The 15,096-nt window shown below is 42.1% G+C and overlaps 1 protein-coding gene across 1 annotated transcript in view; it reads left to right on the top strand.

Annotated features, from left to right (window-relative positions):
• Window positions 1-15,096, top strand: part of LOC126291869 (ankyrin repeat domain-containing protein 2-like) — an 80,598-nt gene that overhangs the window by 141 nt on the left and 65,361 nt on the right. The gene's annotated exons all lie outside the window — the stretch shown is intronic.

Raw genomic sequence — 15,096 nt, 5'->3', positions numbered from 1 at the left:
CACAAATATCGGCGCATTGCTGTTCGGAGGGTTTTGTGTGGTATTCTGCGTCACTCGTAACGCATGAATATGTGAGAATAGCCGGTATCTGATGGGGGTGTTATTCTGTTACAAAAGTTAAAGGGTTGCTACAAACGAAAGCTGTGGCTTCGTGTGATGCTTAATAACTAACTGCTTGTTATTTATCGTGAGTTAACGGAATAGCGTAGAATTGAAGAAAATTGATTCGGTATTCGGTTGTTTAATCTTTTTCAACTTTTCTCGCACCTAAGTTGCTCCAAAACCTAGTTTCTGAGCATGCCGCAGCTAAATGAAGGAAAAAAAAGCTGCTTCTATACGTAGGACACTACGAAACCAATCAAATTCGACACTCAAGCTTCGTAACATTATAATAGAACATTTCATCTTTCTTAGTTTTCCCTGCCAAAATCTTTGCGCGATGTCATGCCTCTGACTGTGTAACAGACGTATGTTCTGTTCAATATTTTGATTATTTATGTAATTAAGGTTGTGCTGAACGATATGCCAATATTGCTGGACGATATCCTGGATAGAATGAAACTTGAAAGCCAGCAAGCTTTATGTCTTGAGAAGCTAACATACTATTCGCACATCACAAATTTTATTTCTTGTGGGTGTCATGTGATGTGATTTAGCCGTTGACAGGAAATAGAGCAGACAACGTAAGTTGCAACTTTCTGAAATTGAAACTACATATGTGGATATTTTTACACTGAATTTCCCGTGCTACGAAAACTTATTTTGTATCAGCAGTGTGTTAAGACATGTTTGAATCGTGTCGATTGTTTTCGAGTTATTTGTTGTGTAGATTGTTGCTATCACGGGTGTGAAGTGTTATCTTTCCATAAAAGGATTGCCCAAAGTAACACTATCAAATCGCCTTGTTAACGAGTTCACGATCTGGTAAAACGAGCCAAGTGCATTGTAAATTGTGTAGCATTTGATAACGTAGATGCCATAGTTCTTAATCGTATCTCCTAAACTTTTTAGTGTAAGAACTGTAAGAAATGACTTTCGTTTATCTCCATGAAAGGAAAAGTTTACTGCAGCCCTAAACTTCAGAGGTATTTGCTCAATACGTACGATAAACCCCTGTGGCAAGATTTCTTTTGACTATATTTTTACGAAGTCCAGTTGAAACAGAAACGAGCGGTGCCGGTATTCGACTTTGGACCCATGACGTGACTGTTGTAAAGTCATTGTTGCAGAGGTATTAACAATAAATCTTGTTTGAAGAGGGCATTTTTATTTTATGGCCTATTCGAATATGCTGTTGAGTGTGGTTAGTGTGTCATTGGTGTGTTGGTAAAGTCTTGTACCAAGGTCTGGCTCGTACTGGAATTGTTTTGGAGATTTGTAGTGAGTTAAACTATAGTGCCGATAAGTATTGACTGCAGCTTAGTTTCTGGGCTTGGAATTGTTAGTCTAACGTTGTTAGATGGAGACTAATTGTTTGCATGTGCTCGTCTCGTCAAGGAAACTAGTGTGGCGTTGCTTGCGCAGTGGCTGACAAATGTTGACAAGGCTCCAGCTATCTGATCTTATGACAGCGAAGGGCTAGTGAGGCAAGTGGAATGTTTACGGGAAATTCGAAAAGTTAAACTAAAGCTTCTTGTGAGCCGTTGCCAGCGGGCTCGTACACGCATGCGCAGAGCTGACCTTCCTCCCGCTTCTGGCTACTTGGAGCGTGGCTGTTTGCCGTATGAGCAGTAGCAGCAAGTTGCCAGATGCTACCCGGAAAAATTTTCCTGGCGCGCCTAAGCTGCCAGATTCGCGCATGCGCAGAGTAAGCCGAGTTATAGTGGGGGTCCTTCCCCATGTGACCCGTGTATATGTTTCGTGTCTTCGTTTACAGCTCCCACGTCAAATGAAAACGAAACAGATTTCTGTGGTCGGGAGCCATCAAGTGAATTAATATACATTCTCATAACCATGAAAGACCAAAATTAGTAGTATCAATTTTATGATTTTATATTATTTACTTATTAACAATCAACCATTAATGTATTAATGAAGCTATTTCTGTTTCATAGAGGAAATTTGCTTCAGTTAATTTTTTTCTGCCGAGGCAGAAAGTTTCATTCCGCGCTATTGGCTACTTTCAACCTCGATCGATTTAAAGTGCAAATTTTCATTTTCTGAGACGAATGAAGTTATACCTATAAAGAACCAAACATGAGAATACAGTACTAGACCTCCAAGAAAATTGGTATCACGAGAACAACATGAAAAGATGAATATCAGGTACTTGAGTCCATCTGGACATAGAAATGTGCAATTAGAGCGGAATGAAGCATTTTAGAATGGTTTATGAAATTCCGATGTCGCTATGCTCTTAATGCTATATACGTAGGAACATACGTAAACATTGACTTGAAGATAAGTAGGCAAATTCGGTCAGTAGTTTTGAACTAAATATTTTGTTTCAAATATGACAGCTGTAGCAGAATTTTTATAGATCTGCCTTCTGTGAAAGTGTTTTTCGATCACAAGGCACTTGTCTAGTACTTCCTCTGGGCCTGAAGATATTTCTTAATGTGTGTTTACGTCTTAAATGTATAGAATACCATTCTATGCTAAATTTTAGACTGGCAGCATACCATGTTTTATCGCTCTAACTCCCCACATGGCTTCATATTTATTCCTAGAGTAGAATAGAAACTGTCAGTTGTACAGTTTCTTTGCCTCAGACAACCATGTTAATTTTTTCACATTTTGAAATAGTCATGAAATTTATTGTCCTATATTCCGGTGTAAGCTACACAAGACACTGTCTCTTCTTTTGTTGCAAGTAATTTGTATTCCATCCTAGTAGCTTTTTGCAGTGCTGTGTAGATGTAAACCTGTTGGAAATGCTACATAACAATATTGCAGAGTACAGAATTTAAAAAAAAATCTGTCAGTCACCCCATAGCAAAATTTTATGGTACTTCGGGCTGTGGAGTCTACTTTTGAAATATTTTGCCAAGAACTGCTTCCTTATTTGCATCCTTTGTGTGGGATATGATAAAACAATTGCTCTAAGTACAACTCAGTATGTCCTCTCAGCAACATGCCACACGGGCGGCACGGCTACACATTGTCACGTGATGGCCCACCAGAAATACGACGAAAATTGTATGAGCAGAGCAAGCACCAAGCACGGGCTGGCTACGTCATCGTAGCTGCGCATGCGCAGTACAGCCTGTTTGGTGCTTTCTGGTAACTGTTCAAACAAACCTCAAGTTGCTGCGTTTCAGGTCATGGTCTCTCTCTCTCTCTCTCTCTCTCTCTCTCTCTCTCTCTTTTGTGTGTGTGTGTGTGTGTGTGTGTGTGTGTGTGTGTGTGTGTGTGTGTAAGTTTTAAGAAGTACGGTGCGTGTATTTGTGTGGACTGTTGCTCTGACTGGCTACACGTGTTCGTGGAGCCTTTTCATGAAATTTGTTGTATTATTGATTGCAGTTAACGATGAGTTAAGATTCGTGGGTACCTTGGAGAATGTCCCAGCAATTACACTAACGTTAGATTTTAGATAAGATAAAAGCGTCTTGATTTTTTGATATTGTGGACCTCGTTCGAACCATGTAGGTGGTTTCTTTGGTTTTTGGAGCGAGTTTTGGTTATGTGGGTTTCGTTTCAGGAATATCTGGCACGTGAAGATTTCGGTACCAACTTTCGGAGCTAGTGCTGCTTTCGTCGCATCGATGTCTAGTTTTGGGATGTGGGTGAAGTGAAATGTAATGCTTTTTCGAATGTTGTACTACGTACTTTGTTGGAATGGTTTGTCCGCGCCCAAAACCACCGGATTCCTGCCGCTGTTTCATTGCTTTAATGTTCTTAGAATTAATTTGATGATCGGTGTCTTTACTTTGTAATGTCAGTAACCATATTGTATGACGCAGAAATTATGGTGTCCACAACATCAGCCGCTTTATTGTTGCAAAGGACATCACTAGTTACTGGTACATGAGAGAATAGCCGGTACCTGATGTGGATGGTGTTCTGCGACGAAAACTGAATTAGGGTCGCTGCGAAAGAAAGTGGCTTTGTGTGTTAAATTTGCGCCTGTAATGCTTAATAATTAGCTGCTTCTTAGTTACCGCGGAGATTTGGAACATGGAACCAAAGGAAAATCGTGCCATATTTGGTTGTTCAATTTCATTCTCATGCACGCTTAGTACAGCTTCCACTGAATTTCTGGCACAAGTATTCGAAAAAGTTTTAAAATGCCACTGAATCAAAACAAGGACGTAGGACGCAAGTTTACAAAAACCATCAAACGTGACACTACAATTTCTGTGCATTATAATCATAAATCTCATCTGTTTGGTTCAACTATCCGAAGTCCTGGAGAGATATCATGCCTCTGGTATTATAATGGGCTACTTACTATGTTTAATTATTTTATGGGATTTAGGTTTCACTGAATGATTTCCCCGTAGCGTTGCGCGGTATTCTGGTTAGACCGAAACGTAAAGCCAGCTACCTTGACGTCGTCAGAAGCTTGCATATTACTCGCGCATAATAAATTCTTTCGTATTATAGGTGTCATGCTTTCGTGGCACGGATATTATGATTCGTCGCTGGCAGGAACAGAGCAGACGCCATAGTGACTTAGTTTTTGAACCTACACCGCCATATATGGACATTTTTTTGCCAATATTTCCGTGATACGAAAATATATTTCGAAGCAACAGTGAATTAAGATGTGTTCGAATCGCGTCGATTTTCGTACTGTTGTGCAGATTGTTGCTATCAGCGCTGTGCATTGTTAGTATTTTTGTCATAAAAGAATGACAGTTGAAGACGACGCTACCAATCGCCGTGTTAACATTAGATGAAATGAGAAACGTTCAGTGTAAATTTTTATGTGCAGCATTTAACAACTGTAAAAATAAGTTTTCATAGTTGTTAAATGCTGACTTAAAAAAATACGCTGCTGTCACTAATTCTTTGGTAAACATCAGTAATTTCCAATGCATGAACTGTGCGAAACGAGGTTCATTTCTTGTTTTTAGTTTCCTTCAAAGGAGAGGATCGCTGCACTTTCTAAGATTTATAGAGGCACTTACTAAATACGTACGAAAAAACTTGTAGCGATTAAGCATGCGAAGTTCAGAAGAACGCGTAATCCCGAAGATTGGCTAAAATTTGCACACGGCGAAATTTGGCACGGACTTCAATCCGAGATGCCTTTAATAGGTTCCACAACGAAACATTGTCTCGAAATTTGGTAGAAAATCCGAAGAAATTCTGGTCGTATGTAAAGTACACAAGCGGCACTGATACCGACGACTGTGCCGCTAAAGCGGAGTTATTGAACGCAGTTCCCCGAAATTCCTTCACCAGGGATGACAAATGGAATATTCCAGAATTTGAAACACGAACATCTGCTAGCATGAGTTTCTTAGAAGTTGATACCTTAGGGATTGCGAAGCAACTCAAATCGCTTGATAGGGGCAAGTCTTCAGGTCCAGGTTGTATACCGATTAGTTTCCTTCCAGATTACACTGATACAATAGCTCCCTAGTTAGTAATCATGTACAACCGCTCGCTCACCCATAGATCTGTACCTACAGATTGGAAAATTGCGCAGGTCGCACCAGTGTTCAAGAAGGGTAGTAGGAGTAATCCATTTAACTACAAACCTATATCATTGACGTCGGTTTGCAGTAGGGTTTTGGAGCATATACTGTATTCAAACATTATGAATCACCTCGAAGGGAACGATCTATTGACACGTAATCAGCATGGCTTCAAAAAACATTGCTCTTGTGCAACGCAGCTAGCTCTTTATTCGCACGAAGTAATGGTCGCTATCGACAGGGGATCTCAAGTTGATTCCGTATTTCTAGATTTCCGGAAAACTTTTGACACCGTTCCTCACAAGCGACTTCTAATCAAGCTGCGGAGCTATGGGGTATCGTCTCAGTTGTGCGACTGGATTCGTGATTTCCTGTCAGGAAGGTCGCAGTTCGTAGTAATAGACGGCAAATCATCGAGTAAAACTGAAGTGATATCAGGTGTTCCCCAGGGAAGCGTCCTGGGACAGCTACTGTTCCTGACCTATATAAATGACCTGGGTGACAATCTGAGCAGTTCTCTTAGACTGTTCGCAGATGATGTAATTTACCGTCTAGTAAGGTCATCCGAAGACCAGTATCAGTTGCGAAGCGATTTAGAAAAGATTGCTGTATGGTGTCAGGTGGCAGTTGACGCTAAATAACGAAAAGTGTGAGATGATCCACATGAGTTCCAAAAGAAATCCGTTGGAATTCGATTACTCGATAAATTCTCAAGGCTGTCAATTCAACTAAGTACCTGGGGGTTAAAATTACGAACAACTTCAGTTGGAAAGACCACATAGATAATATTGTGGGGAAGGCGAGCCAAAGGTTGCGTTTCATTGGAAGGACACTTAGAAGTTGCAACAAGTCAACTAAAGAAACAGCTTACACTAAACGCGTTCGTCCTCTGTTAGAGTATTGCTGTGCGGTGTGGGATCCTTATCAGGTGGGATTGACGGAGGACATCGAAAGGGTGCAAAAAAGGGCAGCTCGTTTTGTATTATCACGTATTAGGGGAGAGAGTGTGGCAGATAAGATACGCGAGTTGGGATGGAAGTCATTAAAGCAGACTTTTTCGTCGCGGCGAGATCTATTTACGAAATTTCAATCACGAACTTTCTCTTCCGAAAGCGAAAATATTTTGTTGAACGTAACCTACATAGGTAGGAATGATCATCAAAATAAAATGAATCAGTTCGATCAGAAAGGTTTAGGTGTTAGTTTTTCCCGCGCGCTGTTCGGGAGTGGAATGGTAGAGAGATAGTATGATTGTGGTTCGATGAACCCTCTGCCAAACACTTAAATGTGAAATGCAGAGTAATCATGTAGATTTCTTTTAACCACATACTGATGGCTTGAAGTGAATTTCCTAGCCAACCTAATGATACTCTGGCTGCAATGAAGTCCACGGTAGTGGATAATGAGGTACATAAGTCTCTCGCAAATTACTCGCTGTACTGTGGTTTTGACTTACACTTGCCGACTCTCGGTTCATCTCGTCTCCTCTCATACCTAGCAATGTTCTAGAAAGAGTAGTTGTACAGCTGGTGTAAGACACGGGATAATAAATGAAAACAGCCCTCGGTCACTAATTTTTAACGAATTAACCAGGTTTCGACACTGCTAGGAGTCTTCCTCAGAATTTACGCCAAAGAATGGTCTACAACATGGTCACAGAATTATGACTAAAACCGTATGATACAAATTATAAGTACGGAATTATCGTGAAAGGTTGGCAGTACTTAAGTTTACAACCTGCACCACGCAAGTAACGAGCAGCCCTTAGTGGCTCGCCATCAGCTTTTTATCTTAAACATCTTTGTAAGGTGTCAGGCAAATCCAACACCTTACATGAAAACCCTGACATGATAAGCAAATCCAGTAGTATGTCACATAGCTCGGAATAAATCGTGACATTAAATTAACCAAAGTAATACGAGTAACGAGTGAGCAAATGGAATACCACAGACTAACACAACAATGCCTAAATGCATGTCGTACCTTTCCACCGTGAGGCAGACGCAGTCCCGAGGGGAGAAACGAGGACAGAAGCCGAGAGCAGAACCGTGTTAAGCTAGATAAGGGAGGGGCTGGGCACCCACGCCGCCAGCCTACCTGTACAACTATACAACCCGCACGTTTTAGCGTGAGACTTTTTCGCGTCTCAGGTATGTCAAGGACCACCCCCAGCCCATGTTAAAAGCTAGAGCCCTCCAGAAAAGCAGTATATATCTTACGATAACACAAAGGGCGCCTACCACCCGCAAGTTTTAGCGTGAGACTTTTTCGCGTGTCTGTTACATTAGGACAATTCTCCAGCCCATGTTAAAAGATAGAGCCCTCCAGGAGAACAGTATAGATCTCACGATAACGCTAAAAGGACCACACCAGCTGCAGGTTTTAGCGTAAGACTTTTTAGCGTCTGTTACGTTGCAAACTTTAAAAAACATTGCCCCACCACGAAAAGTATAACGTTTCTCATTGGATAGACAGAATTTTTGTAGGCGGGTCTTAAGGTTAACATTAAGACCCTGATTGGTCAGATGAAAACATAGCCATAGTTTTTTAAACCAACTTCGGTAAATTGTAGTAAGGAAGTTAAGAGGAGAGTTGGTTCCGAGACGGCGAGATGGATGGCTGCTGCGCCGGCCGCTGCCGCCCTGACGCTGCTTAAACACAGACAAGGCAATGAAGGCACGCGATGCCGCATTTTTGAGCGCATAAGGCTTCTCAGAACTGCAGAAGTCTCATCTGTTACAGCCCCTTTTTGCTTAATACTAGTGTCGATCGTTAATTAAAACTCATGGTGTTAACATTTGCCACTTGAAGAAAAGATCTGAAACGCGATGATTTTTCTTTTATATAGTTATTGAGAAGCCACATCAGCCACTGTAATTTACAAGTTAAATAAGTAATTAAAGATAATTGAGGGTCACTGTAGACCATTTTTATAGTTGTTGACCATTTTGATAGTTTTCTCTTTTGTGAAACTTAAATTAAACCGAGATTATAGATGTGATATGGCATAGGTCATCCTTCGATCGATTGTAGAACTTGGAAACCCATTTAGGGAATATTCGTTCACATTTTTGTTGAACGCAGTTGGTTTTTACCATCCTGTATTAAAACATTTCCTTTTATCAATAGTGCAATTTATAAACGATGTTTTGTGAGTAGAATAAAATTTCCAATGGTAAACTTAACTGCTTTTTCGACGTTAATTTACCAGCTAACTAAAAATAGGAAAGCCTTGAACCCCTTCCACTAAATTTAGTTAGTATTAAGATTCTTTTACAGGGAGTGCAGTGGAGCTGACGCTGAGATCATTTAGTATTTGGTTATATCATCGCTAGTCTCACTGAACTCTTCTGAATTCTACGTGTCATGTGTGGTCTGGCGTCTCCTTACCAGCAACAGGTCCCAGTTTCAAACTAGTTAATTCCCTAAAAAACACACTCAGAACGTCGTTGCGCGAAAGTGGTAGGGAGACACGATATAGTACAAACGACACCACCAAGAATGTTTAGATCTTAGTGACTAATGCCCTTTTGACTTATTATTTTATAAATGACATAAGTACTGCCAGCCTTTCACGATAATTCCGTACTTATAATTTGTATCATACGTTTTTAGTCATAATTCTGTGACAATGTTAGACCATTCTTTGGTGTAAATTCTGAGGAAGACATTCCTAGCAGTGTCGAAACCCCGGTAATTCGTAAAAAATTAGTGACAGAGGGCTGTTTTCTTTTAATTATAACTACTCACGGTCTCTGAAAGCGCAGCCATGTACAAAATCTTTGTTCAGATATTCAGTAACTATGCTTACGAAGCTGGTGACAATATAAAGATTATTTACAAGCGATCTTGGCTGGGAAGTCCACCTTAGCTGTGTACCGACTCCTTAAGCAGCCTACAAGCTATTGGCGAGTGCTACCCTCGTCATCCTTCGGTAGGGACCACCCAAGAGTCCATCTACGGCCTGGAACGGTCCAGCAGTTCAGTGGTATTTGTCTGGACCCCAGGTCACGTCGGAATCCCAGGCAACAAACTTGCCGATAGGCTGGCCAAACAGGCTACGCGGAATCCGCGTATAGAGATAGGCTTTTCTGCAACTGACCTGCGTTCAGTACTACGCCGCAAGGTTTTGGAGCTTTGGGAGACGGTAGGGCATAACCACAGTAGACATAAAAACTGCGTGCCATTAAGGAGACAACGAATGTGTGGCCCTCTCGCAGGGACTCTGTGGTTCAGTCTGCTCCGCATTGGCCACGCTGGGGTGACACATGGCTACCTCCGGCATCGTGATGACCTACGTCTACATACATACTCCGCAATCCAGAATACGGTGTGTGGCGGAGGGTACCTCGTACCACAACTAGCACCTTCTCTCCCTGTTTCATTCCCAAACAGAACGGGGGAAAAATGACTGCCTATACGCCTCTGTACGAGCCCTAAACTCTTATCTTTGTGGTCTTTCGGCGAAATATAAGTTGGCGGCAGTAAAATAGTACTGCAGTCAGCCTCAGATGCTGGTTCTATAAATTTCCTAAGTAGCGATTCACGAAAAGAACGCCTCCTTTCCTCCAGAGACTCCCACCAGAGTTTCTCAAGCATTTCTGTAACACTTGCGTGATGATCAAACTTACCAGTAACAAATCTAGCAGGCCGCCTCTCAATTGCTTATATGTGCTCCCTCAATCCGGCCTGATAGTGATCCCAAACGCTCGAGTACTACTCAAGAATAGCTCGTATTAGAGTTTTATAAGCGGTCTCCTACACAGATGAACCACATCTTCCCAAAATTCTACCAATGAACCGCAGACGACTGTACGCCTTGCCCACAACTGCCATTACACGCTTGTCCCACTTCATGTCGCTCTGCAATATCACGCCCAAATGTTTAATCGACGTGACTGTCAGGCGCTACACTACTAATGGAGTATTCAAACATTACAAGATTCTTTTTCCTATTCATCTGCATTAATTTATATTTATCTATATTTAGAGTTAGCTGCCATTCTTTACACCAATCACAAATCCTGTCCATGCCATCTTGTATCCTCCTACAGTCACTCAACGACACCTTCCCGCACACCACAGCATCATCAGCAAACAGCCGCACATTGCTATCCACCCTATCCAAAAGATCATTTATGTAGATAGAAAACAACAGCGGACCTACCACACTTCCCTGGGGCACTCCAGATGATACCCTCACCTCCGATGAACACTCAACGTACTGGTTTTTATTACTTAAGAAGTCTTCGAGAGACCCACAGAGATGTCTATCACTATGTCCTCAATACGGGAATCTGTACGAGACTCAAACGGCGGTATGTTTGTACGATCCTCCTGCGTGAATGATTCCTTAAATGCTAAATTTAAATTTCAGCTTTCGTTCCGCTGCCTTCCGTTGCCAGGCCAGACTGATCAGTGAGTGACTGGGTGGAAGCCTTAAACCTACCTGTGTCGGTGCCTCGCACGACTGACAGTGGCCTATATCTTGGTGAGCTGCCCTTCTTCGGCTGCTCTGCGACGGACTCATTCGTTAACGGACTCGTTGCCATTAATTTTAGCTGACAACGCCTCATCGACTAACGTTTTGTACGTGACGGTGGGTTTTATCATTCTGTAAAAGTTGTTGCGCATGTCATTTGTCCCTTTGTGTTCTCTACTCAAATGCTTTTAGGCTGGATGTTTTAATGTGTCGCAGAGTGGCTGGCTTTTCCTTTTTATTCTCGTGGTCGGCCAGCCACGGCCATCTGCTCTTTATCCCTTCTGTTCCTTGCTTCTTATATGGTTTCCCTGTTTTGTCCATAGTGTTGGTTGTCCTACTGCTGTCCTACTGCTGTCCTACTGCTGTCCTACTGCTGTCCTACTGCTGTCCTACTGCTGTCCTACTGCTGTCCTACTGCTGTCCTACTGCTGTCCTACTGCTGTCCTACTGCTGTCCTACTGCTGTCCTACTGCTGTCCTACTGCTGTCCTACTGCTGTCCTACTGCTGTCCTACTGCTGTCCTACTGCTGTCCTACTGCTGTCCTACTGCTGTCCTACTGCTGTCCTACTGCTGTCCTACTGCTGTCCTACTGCTGTCCTACTGCTGTCCTACTGCTGTCCTACTGCTGTCCTACTGCTGTCCTACTGCTGTCCTACTGCTGTCCTACTGCTGTCCTACTGCTGTCCTACTGCTGTCCTACTGCTGTCCTACTGCTGTCCCTTGTGTAATTATTTTACTGGGAACAAGGGTACGATGACCTCGCAGTTTGATCCTTCCCCAGCCCCTCCTTTAAACCAACCACCTTAGCCCACGTAATTGTTAAAGATCACCACCGAAGATGAGAAAACTAATAAACATACAGGTTTTACGAAACCCTGGGGCTGACCGAAACGGGCAGTATTTGGACTGGATTCGTAACGGCTATCGCGACGTCATTGTTGGAGTATTCGAAACAGGTGTAGTTTGGAGGGCGTTCTGTAGTACGTTGTGGTCCTAGTTGTGAATAGTGATGTTCGAATATGCAGTTGAGTGTCTGTTTCGTGTTGGAATTTTGTTTTAGGGTCTTTGTTGGTGAGCTATTGTGTCGGTACGTATCGGCTAGATTTCTCTGCTTTGCAACTGTTGGTTCGGAGTGTTGTTAGAGGTTCGAGATATAATTTTATGCGTCCTTGTTTAGTCAAGAGAATTCACTACTATGCCGTTGCATGCGCGATAGGTGACGATATGGCAACAAGGCTAACCCTCCACTTATATGGTCTGGAGCAGAATATGGCAAGTGCCACGTTTACACTCACTGAGATTCGGATCAAGAACGAATACAAGCGTCGCTTTTGCCATGACAATGTTTGCCGATCTGTACTCTGTTCATCAACCTAATGTTAACATTAGCCCATGTATTCTTCAGCGTTTGCTTTCATCTCTGATATCGTTTCACGTGGAGCGGAAGCAAAGCTGTGACCAGTACAGTCATAAGTTTTATGCTGTGCTACACGCAGAGACATAATACGGGACAACAGCTTTACCGTCGCATTAAACTGGGACAGCATTAGCCAGCCAGCACTCCAACTAACCCACAATGTGAGAAGTTGGTCCAGACTACACACACGAGCGAGCAAACAATATAGCCTTGAATGTAATTTAATTTTGGAAGAGGATGAAGTAATATTCAGCAGAACACTTGCGCTTCTTAGATGACCGGAAGGAAAGGACAAAATGTTCTCTTTCTTACCGGACATAGTACTCTAATTACAAACAAGTGATGAAAATTTCTAACTTTAACACATGGTAACTTTCTGAGCGAACTGTGTGTGATGCAAAAGCATACTGCAGGGATTCACGGTACTGTTGCATTCTGAAGCTACTGAAGATATTAACTAGTCGTCTGATAATCTCGTAGCTCTTGCTTATCCGAATCCGACAAATACATATGTTCTGGAAGTGTCATCTGCAACGTTGATAACGAGCCTATCAGCAGAATCGACGTAGCCAACCAGGCGCTGAATTTTCTCCTTTTTGAGGAGGAGTCGTTCTATATCCGACAGCATTCGGCAGTGACACCTGAAAAAGCTGCGTGCCTTAATTCTAGTATGTGTGCAAGCTTGTTACTTCTCGGACAAAATCCCTTAACCCGGCTCCAGATCAGTACTTTTGCATTCATATTGTAATGGTACCGTGGAAAATGTAAAAATGCATAATTTGTATGGTTTGTTCGATGCTATGAAACATTGTTTCTATGTTACTTGTCCACATGTCATAAAACGGTGGACAGCCCAAATAGTGTTTGGTTTTCATTTTTGCCTTAAAATCTTTCTTAATTTAAGTAACTTATACGGGCAGGCCATCATAAAATACGATAATTAATAATCTATATTTGAAATGAAAACAGTAATTCGCTTGCAGTGCGTAATTAGGAACAAGATCTGCATTATTCGTAATATGATGAATTTTAAGATTACGAGATGTAACTATTTCAGACTGAGAGAGAATTGACACAATGAGGGCTGAACCAGCGAACCACTAAATGCCCAACTTAGGTCTGGTACGCTACAAATTCCGATATACGTGCAAAAAGTGTGTGTGTGGGGGGAGGGGGGGGGGGAGGGGGTGGCATTATAGATTTAACGGATAAATTTGGCTGATATGAGGGGTTTTCTTTGTTGTGAGAAGTTCCTTGTATGCACGATTGTTTTTATTGGATGTAAGTGATGTTAGTGGAACCTTCCTATGAAGTTTCATTATCGGGTGCAGTTAGTAACGATCAGGTAAGTTTCTTGGTGCCTTGGACTGTTCAAGGCATTTAAGACAAGTTAGATTTTCTATAACAGATCGGATCGTTGTGGCTTTCTGATGTTGCGGACTATGTTCTAACGATCTAGATGGTTTGTATTCTACTTCTTGGAGCGAATTATGATAGTGGACTTGGTTTGAGGGATATGTCAACTGCAGATGTAGATACATTCGGAGCCAGTTCTGCTTTCGTGCTACATAGGTCTGCTGAAATTTTCAGTAGCAGTCTCTTGTAATGGTAGTTTGTTTGGCTTTTCGAGTGTTACGTACTAGGATGTGCTTTACATTAGAAATGGTTTTTCTCCACTTTCGAAACAACTGAAATCCCGCGGTTCGGCTATTGTCAGGTTCTTATACGAATTATTTTGGTTGTATTTCGTATAATGGCTTGCTTTTGCCTGTTGGTGTCTTCAATGTGCAACGTCCTAATAACCATCCTGCGTAAGGCCGAAGTTGTTGCGTCCACAACTTCAGTCATTGCGGGTCGAGCTGCCGGCCGGTATCAGACGCTTTGGTTACTGCTTTCAGAGGGCGTGTTGGAGTAAGCGGTGGTCTTCTCTAATCGTTAACTCAAGAGATGGTCTCTCAGACCGCGCGAAAATTTTCGAGCTCGCTCTCAAAGGTCGCTCGCTCTCAAAGGTCAGTTCTCATAAAAAGCTTCTATACTCCCCCCACTCTCCTTAAATTGCCAAACCTACGATGTTTCGTCGTCGGTTGTGTTGTTGCCTTGTGTGTTTATTGTTGACACGGTTATTGATAGTTGTTGTGAGTCTCTTAGACCGCGCCTCGTGTAATACGTGCCTGCTTTATTCAGTACGGTACCGTATAGCTCAACGTGTTAACACGAATTTGCAAGTTTAAACTTTACTGAGTTTGAGATTGTTAGTCGATCCATGGAGGAAGGTGTCAGTGAAAGAATCAAGAAATGTGCGAAACAGCCTAAGATTTTATATTAGCCAGTGATCAGTTCTGCTTCCGAAAGAGTATCATTCAGAGGAAGAATTTCAGGAAAGTTGTGATGGGGATCTGTCTGTTTGTTCAATGAAGTACTTAGTCTCTCTTAAAATCGAATGTTCGGAGTAGCAAGAAAAATGTAGTTCCAAGCAGTCCATTTGAATTTGACATTTTATTTTTGTAGCTATCGGGTGGAATCTTTAAGCGCAAATTTAAATCCTGGAATTTAGTTCGGTAATTTCCAAGAATGATTGCTATCGTAGTCGCTGGGCCTAAACGACAGATAT

Source organism: Schistocerca gregaria, chromosome 9 (genome assembly GCF_023897955.1).
Source record: "Schistocerca gregaria isolate iqSchGreg1 chromosome 9, iqSchGreg1.2, whole genome shotgun sequence".
Lineage (NCBI taxonomy): Eukaryota > Metazoa > Arthropoda > Insecta > Orthoptera > Acrididae > Schistocerca > Schistocerca gregaria.
This window is presented reverse-complemented; position numbering and strand designations above follow the sequence as displayed.